We start from the raw sequence: 18,201 nt of genomic DNA, 5'->3' as shown, positions 1-18,201 counted from the left end.
CGTATCTCACCCTGGAAACAAGCTTCAAGGAACAGTTTCCCCTGGACGTTCCAGATTCAGAAGCGGCACCTCTCCTACCAGCACCGCTGGGGAAGGACCGAAAAGATTGTGGTGCCCTCTCAGATACTTCTGCCACACATGTGCTCCAGAATTGTTTTCCGCAATAAGCTTATGCTTATTTGCCCGTGTCGTACCTAAAATTATGCATATAAGAGAAGGAGTGGCCTTTTTGTTGAGAAGTTCCACAGCCATTCATCAGAGAGCTCTGTGACTCCCCTGAAACTTGCAAGTTGTAATAATGATACCTTGGATCACTTTTTCTTAAACCAGTGCCGTCCTAGAATTTGTTCTAAGAGGCATTGGAATTGGAGCCTGTTAATTGATGTCTCCCCAAGAAAGGCTCAATGGTCAAATAAATCTGGGAACATTTGGGCCAAACCTAGTTTAGTAGATGTCCTCACAGTGGGCCCTCTGGGGAGTTCACCTTGATCTGTTATTGGAAGGCTCTGAGAAGACGACAGGTGTTTGCTATCTGCATCACTCTAGCCCAGTCCCGGTATTCCTATGTGGAAAATTTGCTACATTGGCCCTATAAATAGCATATTTTCTACTGACTCACTTTAGAGAACCCATTTGGGTAGGATTGGCCAATGATTCTTGCCTTGCCTTTGGTTCAAGACCTAGGATTTGGGCTATAACAGGTTGGGACACTCTTTGAGTCCTGATTTCTAGTCAGAGGGATGTACCTGGAATCACAGGCTACAGGTGTGAAATCCAGTTTGTGTTTTGTTTGGAATAGGACTGTTTTGCTTTGGAGTTCCAGGATAGTAAGTGGTTGGTGAGGCGTTGCAATAGCAAACAGGGTGAGTTGAGGAGACTCGAGGATGCCATCTTCTGACCTATTGTTCTGCCCAGGGAGGAATTTAAGATGGCCATGGAAATTCAACTCCTAGAAAAAGAAGACCCGAAAAGATAATTAGCAGAGAAAAGAAAGAGGATGTTAAGTGGCTAAAACAGTGGCTATAAATTCCCCTTATGGAACTCGGGAGGGTCCAGTGTCTTTGGAGTTAAACAAGCAGGATTCTCCCTATCCTCTTCCCCTAGAGCATAGGTGTGCTCAGGTTTGGGGTCTCCTATTTCTTCTGCTCTTCTCATCAGGCCCTGATAATTTTTCATGGTTTCTCGGTCCTCCCTCAGGGCCCTCATGCTGTGGAGGTAATTGAACTGTGAAGAGTACGCAAGTCCAGGAGTTGGGAGGTGTTATTAGCTGGTTTTGGTGATGGTGAAAAAGGTGGATGTTAACATCCCGAGGTCACCAGGGATCCCCACTCAGGGCCGTGCCAGAGGTCACAGGTGCAGCTAAATCCCAAGTTAACAGATCCAAGTCTTAACGAGGCAGAGCATTTCAAAAGGCATCTTAATCTTCAAGAGTCTGACCCTCTGAAACGGCAGCGGGCTGAAGGCCAGAAGGCCTTCCAGGGATGGCGAGGAAGCTTGTCTGAGCAGAGCCATGCTCTGGTTTAAGAAGTTCCTGACCCTCTAAGGACAGTGCGATTACCAGAAACCCAGAAGAATTGTCCAGCAGGCAGCGGAACCGACAGACAAAGCTTCTCTCAAGATAGGCGGGGTCTTCCAAAGGCAGATGCTGCGGGTTGTCAGTGGGGGCACCGCTGAGTGGAAGAAACTTCTTTCCAGACATAGCTGGAAGACAGAGAGACAAGTGAGGTGACTCCACCAGAGAAGTCATCATCACAGAGCTGAGACATCTGCAGTTTTGGAAAAAGCTGGTGGGCGGAGAGAATGTGGAGTCACAAGCCCTGTGGCCAAGTGGACTTTGTCCTTCCCCAGGAGACTGGCCTTGATTGGCCACTAAGGCTGGTTTCTCATTCATCAAATGATTCTAGCAGTCCTGCCTGCTCACCTGCCTTATATTGTTGTGAGAATCAAGATAAAAATGAGATGAAGCAAATGACATAGATATCCAGCAACCATACTGGCTCCACTGTTCACATATACTTTGTAAGCAATCACTTCTTAGCGTTTTCGCCTTTAGCCTGCTGGCCAGTGTTCTCATTATAGGCTGGACAGAAACACCTTTGTGGTTAAGAGCATGGACCCTGGACCTAGACTGAAGCTTCAGCTGTTGTGTGACCCTGGCAAAGTTATTGGACATCTCTTTTGGCCTCAGTTGTATCTGAATTAATGAGGCTATGAGAATTAAGCAAATTTATATATGTAAAGCACTTAGAATAGTGCCTGGCATGTTGTAGCCTCTATGTAAGTCGGCTCTTACTCATCATTTTCCTTCTTGCTTTGACTTGCCATAGACTGCTAACTGGTGTCCCTGTGTCCAGCCTTGCCGCCTATAGTCTGTCCCACGGTGACATTAAAATAGGTCAGATCATGTCACTTCTCGGCTCAGAACGCTTCACTGACTTCCTCCCTCAAGGTCTATAGTAATCTCCCCCTAGCCTCCCCTTCACTCTTGCTGTAGCCTTCTCAGTGGCCTCCTTGCCATTCCTCAGGTTTGCTGAGCGCATTTCTGCCTCAGGGCCTTTGCATCTCTGCTGTTACTTCCACCGACAGTGCTCGCCCCCATTTATCCATAGCTCTTTGAATGGCAGCATGCCTGCCCCTACCTTCTCTCTCCTTACTTAATTTGAGTTTCTTCTTGGTGCTGTACCCCGCCAGAAATGGTATGTAACTATTCATTAAGTTTAGGCTCCACTGGAATAGGAAGTTTGTTTTGCTCACGGCTCTACCCCTAATGCTTGGAACACAGCATGGCACGTAATAGGTGCTCAGTACACATTAGTTAAATGGAAGAATGAACCAAATGTAGTAGAAATGAAGCTTTTTCTCATTCTTGCTTTCCACAATGAATGTCAGTTACTGCCACCTTATAAGGAAAAGAAAATGCTGTGCACAGAAAAGTGACATGGCAGTCTTACCCACCAGGAAGGAGCACTTTTGTGGAGGTTGCCGCTTTTCACTTTTGGGGGGGGGGCAGTTCCTATTCCAAACTCCTCTCCTATCCCAGGAGTTTGCAGAGAAGTCTTCTCAAAGGGCAATACGAGGGAAGTCTTAGGGTTAAAAATCCGTCTAAGTACCATCTAAACTTCATTAGAAAGTTGGGGATGCAAAACCCCAATCTGTTCTCTTTCGTTGTAATTCTCAACCTGACAAGTCTGATTATATTTACACTGATGGTTTTCCTTGTATTATGTGAAAATTGATTTAGCTAGAATTGGGTTCTGCAGAAGAATAAAATGAGAGCAGGTTTGTGATAGCTTAGCAACCCTAAATTTTTTTTTTTTTTGTCTTTTCGGGGGCCGCTCCTGTGGCACATGGAGGTTCCCAGGCTAGGGGTCTAATTGGAGCTCTAGCCGCCAGCCTACACCAGAGCCACAGCAACTTGGGATCTGAGCCGTGTCTGCAACCTACACCACAACTCCCAGCAACGCCGAATCCTTAACCCACTGAGCAAGGCCAGGGATCGAACCCGCAGCGTCATGGCTCCTAGTTGGATTCGTTAACCACTGAGCCAAGACGGGAACTCCCTAGCAATCCTAAATGTTTTAATGGGACGAGTGAAGGGAAGGGCTTAATCCGAGTATGATCTGATAAATTTAACTACTGTTTTTCCTTAATCTCATGGAATAAAGCTCCCAGTGCAGTTCCTGGCATGTGGTACACCCTCAATAAATATTAGAACCTATAATATACACATGTATAAAGCATGTATCTACTGGAATTTGGCTTAGGTGGGTGGACTTTAGACATTTTCTGGCATATTTATAGCACTGTTAGTAAAGTTTGATTTGTATTTTGAAGAATATTGCCATGCCTGCATTTATAAACAGGTAGGTAGACTGCTGTATGGTTTCTGCTATTGCAGCGGTGGAAAGGTATACAAGAAAATTTAAAATACGAAGCTCTGGGCAAAATTTCAGAGTGGCCATTGTTAGGGACAGGACTTGAGCTTGTCAGTGTCCGAAAGTGTACAGGGGTCTGAACTCCAGCCCTTTGCTCCTTGCCCTCCTGACCCTGGCCAGTCCACGTGGACAGAGGTCGAGGCGTCCCAAGGCCCACACGGAGGCACAAGGCTCAGTGCTTAGGATAAGGTTCCTCCCTTCAAGGAGCTGATGATCTGCTGGAAAAGAGAAAAGAAAGTAGAGACATACTTCACTGAATAATTTTATCCCCTCCCCCACCCCACCCCAGACGTGGGCTGCTTGCGACAGTTTTGTGTGGAGTGTCTCAAGTGGGTGCAGCCATTGGAGAGAGAAAGACTAAGCTCACGGAGCCACGGCTGCACTGAATTCAAGCTGGATATTTCAAGTTTATACAACCATACCTTTTAGTCAGTCCTGTAAGTTTATTCCTGTTTAGTGTTTTAGACTCTCTACTGCGAAAAGGAAATCATTATTAACATGCAAAAGTCGGCATGTGGCCGCATTTTTTTTCTAAGTGAAACATCTGTCTTTTGAATATTTCATTCTTTTCTGACCATCTGAACGGGGGAAGAGACTTTCCTTGCATCCAGTGTGAATGCATTAAATGCACTCTCAATGCTCAGGGGAGGGCGTTCCCTTCGTGGGTCAGCGGTTAATGGACTGACTAGGATCCGTGAGGATTTGGGTTCGATCCCTGGCCTTGCTCAGTGGGTTAAGGATCTGGCATTTCTGTGTGCTGTGGTGTAGGTCACAGATGTGGCTCGGAGCTTGCATTGCTGTGGCTATGGTGTAGGCCAGCAGTTACAGCTCCAATTCGACCCCTAGCCCGGGAACTTCCATATGCCGCAGGTGTGGCCCTAAAAAGACAAAAAAAAAAAAAAAAAAAAAAAAAAAAAAATAAATCCTTGGGGAGTGGGCCTGCGTCTGGACTTGGAAAATGGCATTGACTTGTAGATGACAATGTGGCCTTTGCTTACGGTTCCTCACCAGCCAGCTGGGTGACACATGGCCAGGCAGCCACACGCAGTTCCCTGTCAGCCTGATCGTGGTTCAGAGTAGCACCCACCTGGGCAGGCAGGATGTTCGCTCCTGTGTGAGCCCTCTCACTCACCAGCTGGACCCATCTGGGCGAGCCTTAGTCTCCTTGTCTGTACATTGATCCGTTAAAGCAATGAGCGCTCACCGAGTGCTCGCTTTGTCTCAGGCACTGTTCTGGGCCCTGGGGTTACATCAGGTATCCAAATGGTAGGAAATTCCTTCCCGCATCTTACTGGCGTAAAAACAACAGAAATCCATGCCTCATAGATGTTTTCCAGTTCCTGGGAGGATCAGCTGAGGTCACAGATATGAAAAATTTCTGAAAGATGCCCCGTTTCAATGGATTCTGCCTGGTCCTGATTCTGCTCCTGCTCAGGTCAGACCTGCACGGAGGTGATGGCTTCCACCTCCTGCGGAACCCACCCAGCTCTTCCCGCAGTTTCCTCAGGGCCTCTTGCCTTGGCCTCTGCTTCTCAGAGGACCCGGGCTGACATGCCCTCCCCTCGGTGAGGAGGCCAGTGCTGGGGGGAGGCTCCGTCGAGGACACGCAGGACCGAGCCCATCATGTAGCTGGGCCTTTAGTGGGTGATTGATCAGTGCTTAATGAAGTACAGCTTTGAGCTGAGGAAGTCTAACTTCCTGTCCTGTTTCTTCACTCTGGGCTGTAACTGAAACACGGACAGGGTTGGTTTGTGCTCCAGCCCTTTTCCCTCTGAGCCTTGGTGACTTACGGTGGGTGTCGTGCTCTCCCTCTCTGCTGATGGGTGCTGTGCCTGGAGGCCAGAGCAACTGGCTCTGGAACAGGGCTCTGTCTTCCTTGTGGAGCAGCTCGAACACGCTCTGATGGATGACATCTGACTGCAAAGGCCGAGGGTCAGTGTCGCACTCCTGGGGCTGCTTCCTGCCTTCGTGAGGCCAGGTGCGACCGGTTCACCTCCCGTGTCCCTGAGCCACTCCTCCCCTCTGACATCCCTCCCAGCCTCTTTGGTTCACGTGCCCTTGTCCCTCCCCATGCTGGGGGCTGGCGGGTACACTCTGTTCCAGATGCCCTCCTTGGTCTTGCTCAGCCTGCTTCCTGGGCTGCTGCTAACCCGGGACTCAGACGACACTGCAGGAGGTGGTCACGCCCAGGATGCTGGGGGCCATCCCTGTATCGCATCTCAAAAAGGGTGGCAGTTCTTGGGGCCAGTGGGGAGGGAAGAATGAAGGCTGAGAAGATGTCACAAGCCAGCTGCAGGGGAGCGCCTGGGATGGGACACTTGCAGGCAGCTACTGGGATGCCCCAAGTTGGCCTAAAGCTTTATGGAAGGAGAATGTTGAGTTTCCCTGAAGGCAGGTATCAGCTTTCCTGGATAAACAGATTAAACTGAATTTGAACAAAAATCTCCTTTCCAAGGAGATTCAGGTTTGTTCTGTCACTTGTTGAAGGACATGAGGGAATATAAACACCAGAGTAATCTCAAAAGAAATGGGTTTGGCTACACAGTGACTTGAGCAAGAATTAGGTATCCTGTCTCGATACAGACTTTGCAGCTGTTTTCAATACTCTTCAAGCCAGTTTTCCTTGAGACGTCTTAATGCATTCCTTGAAAACCAAACTGATGCCTGCCTCAGAGCTGTTGCCACATGGATTTGTGTGGTCAGCGGCCTGCAGCTGGAGACCTGAGAGGTGTGTCCACGGCCTGACGTTCCACACTCACTAAGCTGTGCAGCCTGGAAACCAGCAACACCCGTGTGCAGGTGCCTTACGCACTAAGAGCAAGCGGAAGGGATTTCACCACAGTGGCACAGGGGCTTTTCTGAAAGCCAGGCAGCAAAAAGGCTTGGGAACCCCATCTCCACCCCTGGTGCAGCCCGCCCACCACTGGCTCTGGGCACTCCCCCCACTTGTGATGCACTGTCGCTGGGGCAGCGAGCTGAGGACGTGCCATGGCCTTGCCGAATTCCCTTAGAACTACACTGCTACCTGACACTCTGCTCTCTCGCTCCTTCCCCAGCCCCTGCCCAGGTCAGACCTGCATGGAGGCGATGGCTTCCACCTCCTGCGGAACCCACCCAGCTCTTCCTCGGTTTCCTCAGGGCCTCTTGCCTTGGCCTCTGCTTCTCAGAGGACCCGGGCTGACATGCCCTCCCCTCGGTGAGGAGGCCAGCACTGGGGGGGCTCTGTCGAGGACTTGCAGGACTGAGTATGCTGGACTGAGCTGGAGACCCAGGTCTCCACAGTGGCCCCAGGGACAGGCGTCACGAGGCCCCGCCCTCAGAGGCGCCCCAATTCCTCAACTGCAAGATAAAGTCACTCACTTGATGGAATCCTAGGTAGTCCTGGACTGTCGGAGACACGTAGAAAACGTAGCCGTCTTCCGAAACCGCCACGAGGAAGCCGTCGAGGGCCTGGGGAGAGGCAGAGAAGAGTCAGTTCGCTGTTTCCAGGCAGGCAGAGCTCCTGAGGGCCCAGGGCCAGAAGTGCGTTGTTCCTGCCCAACTTCCTTTTGGTGTGGGAGCCACACACATCCCTGAGCCGTCAATTCCTAGGCAGGCCCAGCACATCCTGCTATCTGCTCAGCTCAAACCCTCTCGTTCAGTTCTGCTCCCAAGGACAGGAGTGTGTGTGTGTGTGTGCACGCGCGCGTGTGCACTCATATCTATCAAGAGCAGTGCAGACAGCAGTTAAACAAATACACTCAACGTGTTTTTCTCTTCCTCTTTGCATCTTGGGTCCCCCCGCCAGGGCTACGCCGTCTGTTCAAGCCTCTCCTCAGCAGCAGAGGGACAAGCTGCCCAATGCCCTCATCTGCTGGGCTAGCCTGGCAGGGGCTAAAAGCAGTGCCCATTCACCCCCAGCCCTTCAGGGAGCCACCCCCTTACAAACTCCAGGAGTATAAAACATTAATCATTTCTCCAGGAGATTCTGAAGAGACATCCAGCCTTAGGACAAAATGTTTTTGGTTGTGGTTGAGTTGAGTTTGAATTTTAAGCTTTTTTTCAGTATGGAATGGTTTTCTATACTCATGTCAGTGAAACATGTATCTGTGAATTTTTTTTTTCATGTTTTAAAATGTTTTATTTGATGCTGTTATTAAAGGTAGAACAGAACATACTTAGAAGAGACTGGGAGAGGGGGGCTGCTTAGAATTAGGTCACTTTTTAATATTTATTTATTTATTTATTTATTTACCTTTTAGGGCCACACCTGCAGCATATGGAGGTTCCCAGATTGGGGGTCAAACTAGAGCTGTAGCTGCCAGCCTATACCACAGCCACAGCAATGCCAGACCTGAGGCACATCTGCGAACTATGCCACAGCTCATGGCAACGCCAGATCCTTAAACCACTGAGCAAGGCCAGGGATAGAACCTGCATCTGCATGAATGCTAGTCAGATTCATTTCCGCTGAGCCACGACGGGGACTTCACTTTTTTATTTTTAAAAGTTTTATTGAAGTATAGTTAATTTACAAGGTTGTGGACACCGTTCAGATCCTGAGTTGCTGTGGCTGAGATGTATGCCAGCAGCTATAACTATGATTTGACCCCTAGCATGGGAACCTCCATATGCTGTGGGTGTATCCCTAAAAAGACAAAAAAAAAAAAATTTCTGCTGTACAACAAAGTGATTCATTCATGCATATACACACATCTTTTCTAGACCCTTTTCCCATATAGATTTTCACAGAATAGCGGGTAGAGTTCCCTGGGCTACACAGCAGGTCCCCATTAGCCAATCATTCCATAGACCGCAGCGTGCATGTGCCAATGCCACACCTGCAGTCCATCCCTCCCACCAACCCGTCGCCCCCTTTGGTACATGTACCTATGATCTGAAGCCACCCCTGCCCAGTATCTCCAAGTAAAAATTCCAAGCAAATGCTCATTCGGAAAAACACATTTCTTCAGTGAGTATTTGCTGAACACACACATTCCCGTTCCTTTGGTCTGAGCCTAAGACAAAAGATACGAAAACCATCGCCTTGGCCTGCAGGAGAAGGGGGTTCACCTGGGAGACAGGCTGAGGGGAGCACGGAGCCAGTGCAGTTGCCAGAGTGTTGTAGTGAGAGGCAAGGGCATTTGGGGCCCAGAGTTCATAGGGCCTGGTGGCTTGAGGGACCCCGGACCTCAGCTCAGCTCAGGCCTCCAGGAGGTTTAGCTGAAGGGAAAGGGCACTTCGCGGGGGCGAGGGGCAGGCTGTGTGCTGAGTGACTCCCGTGTACTGAGCATAGAGACATGTGTTCCGAATGTTTAAAGGAGCTATTTCTGGTGGTATGATGTTTGCCCATCTTTATAATTTTTCAGCTATGAGTAAGTTATTTGTTCAAAAACGAAGGCGAGGCGGTGGACTTGTGGGTAAGAGGACATGTGCCAGGGAGGGCAGTGACATGGTGTGGCGGGATGGGGCAGGACTTCAGAACATTCCATTTCTGAGCTGCTCCTTTTACCCACCACCTGGCGCTTTGGGGTGAGGATTCTGGGTATGGCGGGTGCCCGGGGGAAAGACGACCTGGCAGAAGAAAGCAGGACCTTCCTGGTGTTTGCGTTTCAAAGGCCAAGTCCTGGGGCTGAAGGAAAAGAAAGAGTTCATGGGTCTAGTGAAGACAAGGGCGTGGTTGGTGCTGATGACAGGATGTCCACTCAGCTTTCTGCCCCTGAGACTCAGAGGCTCTCCGTCCGGTAAGTGGGGACTCATGAGAGAAGCGGGGTGCTCCGGAGGTGGGGGTGAGGCCGTCCTCCCCATGGAGGAGGAAGGAAGCCCAGACAGGCCTGAGGTACGAGGGGCTCTAGAGAGAGACACTTCCATGTCTCTGCACAGCTGGGGCTCCGAGGAAACCTTTCCAGACCTGGGACTGGCTCCACGAGCAAGCCTCGGGCTTCCCTGAACAGCCGTGCAGACAGACTGGACAGACTCCTGTGACGGGTGCTGGCTCGCAGCCTGGGAGCCTGGATCATCTCTGCTTGTAAAGCTGTACACAGCGGGCCTTTTGTTCCCCAGCAAGGGGCATTCAGCACTCGGGATCCTTTCAGGATGCGAGGGAAGCTGCGTAAATGCCCAAAGTAATTTCTTGGCTTTCCTTGACCACAGTACGGGCTCCCACGAGTAGGATAGCCTCCAGTTTCACCCCACGGCCTAGAGGTGAGGATGGGGTCACCAGAGAACTGCAGGCGTTTGTCTCCTTGTGAGTAAGCGGTCGTTAACCTGCTTGGCTCCGGAACCCTCGTTCAGCCATTCAGGAGGGTGGAAATAAATGAAGACCCGCCAAAGGAGAAAAGCAAAGGCTATTTCTTCAGGGCCTGCTGGAGCCAGGGAGTCAGCCACGTCCTCCGAGTTTGGGCAGAGACGCAAAGGCAGGCAGAGGAGTGGGAAATTTTTGTAGTGGAAAAGGAGGTGCCCTGACTGGAGGCTGCTGGCCTGGGAAGGCTGGACGGGGCTCAGGGGAAGGGGGGACAACAATTAGGAAAGCTGCCCGTTTTTCCTCACATCCTGGCCATTCTGAGTTGTCTGTTGACAGAAGTCTCTGTCAGTTTCCTGACTGTCAAGGAGGTGGAGGTCGTTTCCCGCAGTCTGACTCGCAGCAGGCTGTTTGCGGGCCTGGTTACTGTAGACGCGCTTTTGGTTTCCTGTAGGCAGTTTGCTGCAGGTTATGGAGCAGAGTTCCATTTTTATTTATGGTTTCGCGTTTGTCTGTTTGTATGTTCAGTCTCTTGGGATAATATTAACGGCGGTAGATTAGTTTAAAGCTCAGTTTCCCTTCCCCGGAAAGATTCCGGAAGGGACTGGTGAGTCCAGCGGAGGGTGTTTTGGACCCGGCCTGGCGTCTCGCAGCCGAGTGGGCGCAGAGTGTGGGTGGTCCTGGACCTCGGGAGGCGGGTGGTCAGGGATGCGGGCCGTCAGAAGGGACTGCCTGAAAGCTGCCCAGAGGGCGGCGGGGAAGTCACCCGCGTGCACAGCCCCGATCACTGCCCCCAGCCGCAAACGTGACACTGTGCCGTCCCTGTGAACTCACATCAGCTCCGAGGAGGGAGCAGGCGTTCATGAACTGACAGGCTGAAAATATTAACTAGGTCACGGACACGCAGAGGCTGCTGCGGTTCTTGCCCGAGTCAGTGTGGGAGGGAGACGGTCACTCGCGCGCTCCTGATAAAGGTGATGAAACCACCGCACGGCGGTGACAGTCACGGTAACGCCGCTGAGAGCATCACGGACTCCTCTCTCCTCACCGGTTTTACTACAAAAGCTTGTCAGTCACTGTAACCACTGCTTTGAAGACACGCTCCAGTTCCCATTCTCTTGATTCACTGAGCTCAACTGGGTAAATGCTCAACCTGGTGAAATGCAACCTTCTGCTTACTCTGCATCTGCGCCTCACTGCTGAAGGCGAGGTTTCCACTTTCCATTCACGCCTGAGGCTTAGACGGCCCCTGGCACTACTTAGACATGTTCCACGCCCCCTGGCCTGTTCCTTCTTCTGTTCTCCTAGATGACCCTCCATGTATAAGTATTTCATCCCTTTTTAAGGCTGAGTAATTTAATGTGGTTCCATTGTATAGGTATCCTACCTTTTTGATCCACTTATCAGCTATTATCAGTTTGGCTACTACAAATAACGCTGCTATAAACATCCCAGTATGAGTTTTTGTTATTTGCTACAGTCTATTTTTGGCTAACCTGTGAAATGACATTCACTGGGGTTTTGATTTAAATTTTCCTTGTGACTAAAGATTTTGGGTATGTTTTTAGGTGCTTATGATCACTTGTATATCTTCTTTGGAGAAATGTCTATTCAGCCTATTTCCTCATTTTAAAATTAGGATATTTGCCCTTTAATTGTTGAGTTATAAGTGTTCTTTACATATTCTGGAGGATTAAAGTTCCCTATCAGATACGTAATTGGAAAATATTTCTCTCTGTGGTTGTTCCTATTTCTGTGATATATCTTTCACTTTCTTGATGGTGTCCTTTGAAGCACAAATACCTTTTTTAAATTATTTTTTAATTAATTTATTTTTGTCTTTTGTCTTTTTAGGGCCCACCCGTGGCATATGGAGGTTCCCAGGCTAGGGGTCTAATCAGAGTTGTACCTGCTGGTCTACACCACAGCCACAGCAATGCTAGATCTGAGCCGTGTCTGCAACCTACACTGCAGCTCACAGCAATGCCAGATCCTTAACCCACTGGGTGAAGCCAGGGACAGAACTTGCATCCTCAGGATATTAATCAGGTTCTTCACCCTCTGAGCCACAATGGGAAGTTCCAAATTTATCCCTTTTTTCTTTTGTTTTGGGGTCATATCAAAAAAGCCATTACCTAACCCAAGATCATGAAGATTTATTCCTATGTTTTCTTTTGGAAGTTTTATAGTTTTAGTTATTGCATTTACACATGCAGTCCAGCTTGAGTGAATTTTTGTTCATGGTGTGACAAGACAGTCCAGCCCCATTCTTTTGTGTGTCATTGTCTCAGCAGCATTGGTTGAGAGGATTATCCTTTCCCCACTGAATTCTCTTGGCAAAAATCAAGTGCGTACACACAAAAGCATTCGTTTCTTGACTTTAAATCCTACTGTGTCGACCTGTATTTCTATCCTTGTTGACATCACACTGTTTTGATAACGGTACCTTCAGTGTAAGGTTTGAAGTCAGGACGTATGAATTCCCCCACTTTGTTCTTTTTCAAGATTGTTTTGGCTATTCTGAGTTCCTTGCACTTCCTTATGAATTTGAAGATCAGCCTGTCAATGTCTTTAAAAAAGTCGGTTTAGATTTTGACATGGATTGTGTTGAATCTGTAGATCAATCTGGGGAGTGCTGCCACTTAACAATATTAAATTTTCTGATTCATGAATGTAAGATGCATTTATTATGTCTTTTTAATTTCTTTCAACAATGTTTTGTGGTTTTCACTGTAAAAGACTAGCATTTATTCTGTTCAATTTAGTAAAAATATTTTATTTTTTATGTTATAAACAAAATTGTTTTATTAATTTCATTTCCAGATTTTTCAGTTTTAGTGTATAGAAATACAATTGGTTTTTGTAGATCAATCTTGTATCCTGCACCATTGCTGTCCTTGTTTTTAGTGTTCATAATTTTGTAGCAGGTTCCTTAGGATTTTCTAAATACAAGATGTTGTCACTTGTAAGTAGGGGTAGCTCTACTTTTTCCTTTCCAGTTGAGATAGCATTCATTTGATTTTCTTGCCTAAATTCCATAGACCCTCCAGTTCAATGTCGAATGGAAATGGTGAGACTCCCTGGCCTTGCTCAGTGGGTTGAGGATCTGGTGTTGCCATGAGCTGTGGTATAGGTCACAGATGTGGCTCAGATCCTGTGTTGCTGTGGCTGTGGCATAGGCCAGCAGCTGCAGCTCTGATTTGACCCCTAGCCTGGGAACTTCCCTATGCCATGGGTGCAGCCCTAAAAAAAAAAAAAAAAAAAAAAAAAAGGAGAGAGAGAGAGAGAGGGAGAAAGTAAATGGTGACGACAGGTATACATTTCCCCTCCTGATCTTAGGGGAAAGCTTCGTTCTTCTATCTTTAACTTTTTTTTTTTTGTTTGTTTAGTTTTGTTTTTTGAAGATGCCCTATAACAGGTTGAGAAAGTTCTGTTCTTATTCTGGTGAGAGTTGTTACCATGAAAGAGTATTGGGTTTGATTTAATCCCTTTTCTATGTCAATCGAGTTGATCATGTGGGTTTTGTCCATTGCCATCTAGAGAAGACCCACTTCAGATCTAGGGACACATACAAACTGGGAGTGAGAGAACAGAAAAATGTGTTCCTGGCAAAAGGAAGTCCAAAGAAAGCTGGAGTAGCAATATTCATGTCAGAGAAAATAGACTTCAAAATAAAGACAGTTACAAGAGACAAAGACACCACATAATAACTAAAGGATCAATCCAAGAAGAAGATATAATAATTGTATTATATATGCATCCCACATAGGAGCACCTCAATATATAAGACAACTGCTCACGACCATAAAGGAAAAAATGACAATAGCACAATAATAGTGGGAGACTTTAAAACCCCACTTACAGCATTGGACAGATTATCCAGACAGAAAATAAGGAAACAGGCCTTAAATGATGCATTAGACCAAATGGACTTAATTGATATTTATAGAACATTCCATCTGAAAAAAGCAGAACACACATTCTTCTCAGACGCACAAGGAACATTCTCCAGGATGGATCACATACTGGCCACGAATCAAGCCTCAGTAAATGTAAGAAAACTGAAATCATATCAAGCACCTTTTCTGACCATAACACTATAAAACTGGAAACCAACTACAAGGAAAACACTTCAAAAACAACAAACAAACAAACTAAATAATATGCTACTAAACAACCAAAGGACACTGAGGAAAACAAAGAGAAAATAAAGAAATACCTAGAGACGAACGAAAGTGAAAACACGATGATCTAAAACCCATGACACTCAGCAAAAGCACTTCCTTTTAATTTTACTTTTAAAAAAACCTTTTTATGGCTGCACCTGTGGCATATGGAAGTTCCTGGGCCAGGGACTGAATCTGAGCTGCAGCTTCAACCTATACCACAGTGTGGCACTACCATATCCTTCAACCCACTGCTCTGGGCTGGGGATCAAACCCGTGCCTCTGCAGTGACCCGAGCCACTGAAGTTAGATTCTTTTTTTTCTTTTTTTCCTCCTTTTTGGCCACCCTGCAGTATATGGAGTTCCTGGACCAGGGATTAAACCAGAACCACAGTTGCAACCTGCATTGCATCTGTAGCAATGCTGGATCCTTTAACCCACTGTGTTAGGTTGGGTATTGAATCCGAATCCTGGCACTGCAGAGACACCACTGACTCCATTGTGCCAAAATGGGAACTCCTGCAATTGGATTCTTAACCCACTGTGCCATGGTGAGAACTGCCAAAGAGGGAATAATATAATCTTACCTCAGGAAACAAGAAAAATCTCAAATAAAACTTAACTTTACATCTAAAGCAACTGGGGAAAGTAGAACAAATAAAACCCAAAGTTGGTAGAAGGAGAGAATCATAAAGCTGGGAGCAGGAATAAACAGGTAAAGAAAGCAGTAGAAAAGATCAATGAGGAGTTCCCGTCGTGGCGCAGTGGTTAACGAATCCGACGAGGAACCATGAGGTTGCGGGTTGGGTCCCTGCCCTTGCTCAGTGGGTTAACGATCCGGCGTTGCCGTGAGCTGTGGTGTAGGTTGCAGACGCGGCTCGGATCCTGCGTTGCTGTGGCTCTGGCGTAGGCCGGTGGCTACAGCTCCGATTGGACCCCTAGCCTGGGAACCTCCATATGCTGCGGAAGCGGCCCAAGAAATAGCAACAACAACAACAACAATAACAACAACAAAAAGAAAAGATCAATGAAACTAAAAGCTGGTTCTTCGGAAAAAACATGAAACATTTATCCAGACTCATCAAGAAAAAAAAGGAAGAGGGCTCAAATGGTAGGGGTGTGGAAAGGGGAATAGGGAGCTTGGCAAGAGTGAAGCCATCTTGCTGCCATCACCATCTTGGTGAACTTAAGGTGACCCATATGACGGCTCCGAGGAAAACAAAGTCATTAGGACTTGAGAAACTCCAGGCCCCAATTGTTCTCGAGATATTCCAGAATTGCCAGATTGTACTTGAGGTTAATCATTAAAGTAACAGTATAAGACATTCTGTATAGCTATACATCTTTCTGTATCCTGCATGTAACTAAAGATTACTGTAGCATGTTAGGCATAAATATATCTCCCCCTTTCTGTTCGGGGTCCGTGATTGGGAAGCAATTCCCCGTGGACCCACCAGTGTAATAAAGCTGTTCTCCATCTCCCTCGAGTGTCCTCCGAGGTGGTTTCTGGGAATTCTACAACAAAATCAATAAAATTCAAAATGAAAAAGGATAAATTACAACTGGCACCTTGGAAATAAAAAGGATCATAGGAGACTACTACAAGCAACCATATGCCAAGGAAATGGGCAACTTAGGAGAAATGGAAAAATTCTTAGAAAGGTACAACCTTCCAAGACTGACCAAAGAAGAAATAGAAAATACAAACAGACCAATCATAAGCACAGAAATTGAAACTATGATAAAAAAAACCTTCCAACATACAAAAGTTCAAGACTGGATGGCTTCACAGGCAAATCCTATCAAACATTTAAAGAGTTAACATCTATCCTTCTGAAACTCTTCCAAAGAATTGCAGAGGAAGCAACATTCCCAAACTCATACTATGAAGCCACCATCACCCTGACACCAACACCAGATAAAGATACTATAAAATAAGAAAATTATAATCTGATATCACTGATGAATATCGATGCAGAAATCCTCAACAAAATACTAGCAAACAGAATCCAACAATACATTAAAAGGATCAAACACCATGATCATGTGTGATTTATTCCAGGGGTGCAAGGATTTTTCAATATCCACAAATCAATCAGTGTGATATACCATATCAACAAACTGAAGACTAAAAAGCTTATGGTCATCTTGATAGATGTGGAAAAAGCTTTTGACAAAATCCAACATCCATTTATGATAAAACCCTCCAGAAAGTGGGCATAGAGGTACCCTACCTCAACATAATAAGGGGCATTTACGACAAACCTGCTGGTAACATCATTCTCAACTTTGAAAAGCTGAAAGAATTTCTACTAAAATCAAGAACAAGACAAGGATATCCACTCTGGTCCCTTCTATTCAACATAGTTTTGGAAGTCCTAGCCATGGCAATCAGAGAAGAAAAAGAAATAAAGGTAATCCAAATTGGAAAAGAAGTAAAACTGTCACTGTTTGCAGATGACATGATACTATACATAGAAATTCTAAAGATGAATTTGGTAAAGTTGTAGGATATAAAATGAATACACAGAAATCTCTCACATTTCTATACATGAACAATGAAAGATCAGAATGAGAAATTAGGAAAGAATCCCATTTACCATCATATCAAAAAGAATAAGATGCCAGGAATAAACCTACGTAAGGAGGCAAAAAATCTATACTCTGAAAACTATAACATGCTGTTGAAAGAAAAAGAAAAAAAAATTACTGTGGGTGGGCCACATCTAATCAGTTAAAGGACTTGAAAAAGATTGAGATCCGCTGAGTAAGAAAAATTTCTGCCTACAGAAAGTCTTTGAACTGAAGGCTGCAACATCAACTCTTCCCTAGGCCTACCAGCTTCCATACTTCTTGCAAATTTCAAATTTGCCAGACCCCACATTCACATGAACAAATTCCTTAAAATCTCCCTTCCCCACACACATATCCTATTGGTTCTGATTCTCTGGGGAACTCTGACTAATAAACAGAATCTTGGTAATTTTCAACTAAACAAATTTTAAATTATTCTTTAGACATTTCAAGAGGTTTTTTTGTTAAAATTTCTATTTTAAAGGTATAAATACAAAACAGTTCAAACAAAAAGAGTCATATATCCAGACAATATACGGTAACATTTTGATAGAATCTTTCTAGCAGGTCTCTTTTTAAGTTTTAAAAAAATCTGAAGTATTGAAAAAAGTATTTCCTTTAGCTTGAGAGTAGGGAGAATAACTGACTTTTAAGACTTTTAAAGGAGTTTCCTGGAGCTCAGCGGGTTAAGAATCTGGTGTTGTCACTGCAAGTGGCTTGTCTTGCTGCTGTGGTGTGGGTTCTGGGAATTCCACATGTCCAGGGTGTGGGGGAAAAAAAGGCCTTTAAGGCAGAATAACTGTGCTGAGACTGAGTCTCCTTAGTCAGAGAAAAGCCTAATGATTTGCCCCAACAGGTAAATGAGCCATGACAAACAAACAACAGCAAACCAATACCAAGTAAATACATGCTACCTTCTCTTTCCTGCTTCCCGTTGAGACAGAATATTAACTCAGGTAGTCAATGTAGGAACGGGCTCCAATACATTCTTTTGATGTGGACATTGATTACCATTTACGGCTTAAGGGCTCCAGGGAGAAACACCTCCACAGACCTTGTTTTGTTATGGGAAATGCACATTCTCCACAGGCTTGTTTGCTATAGGAAATGTGAATCTCTAGCCCACCCCTCAAATGATAGAAAGGGAATGAGAGGAATGGTGACAATCTAAGGAAAGAAAAGGACAAAGAAACCATAAAACTTACGGGACATTTCCAACCCTAAAACGCCTATTGGACAAGGACTGATATAGGTAATTGAGCAAGGCCAATGGTTGAAAACCACATCTTTCTGGCCCCCACGTTGG

Source organism: Sus scrofa, unplaced genomic scaffold (genome assembly GCF_000003025.6).
Source record: "Sus scrofa isolate TJ Tabasco breed Duroc unplaced genomic scaffold, Sscrofa11.1 Contig944, whole genome shotgun sequence".
Lineage (NCBI taxonomy): Eukaryota > Metazoa > Chordata > Mammalia > Artiodactyla > Suidae > Sus > Sus scrofa.
Note: the sequence above shows the minus strand (reverse complement) of the source record.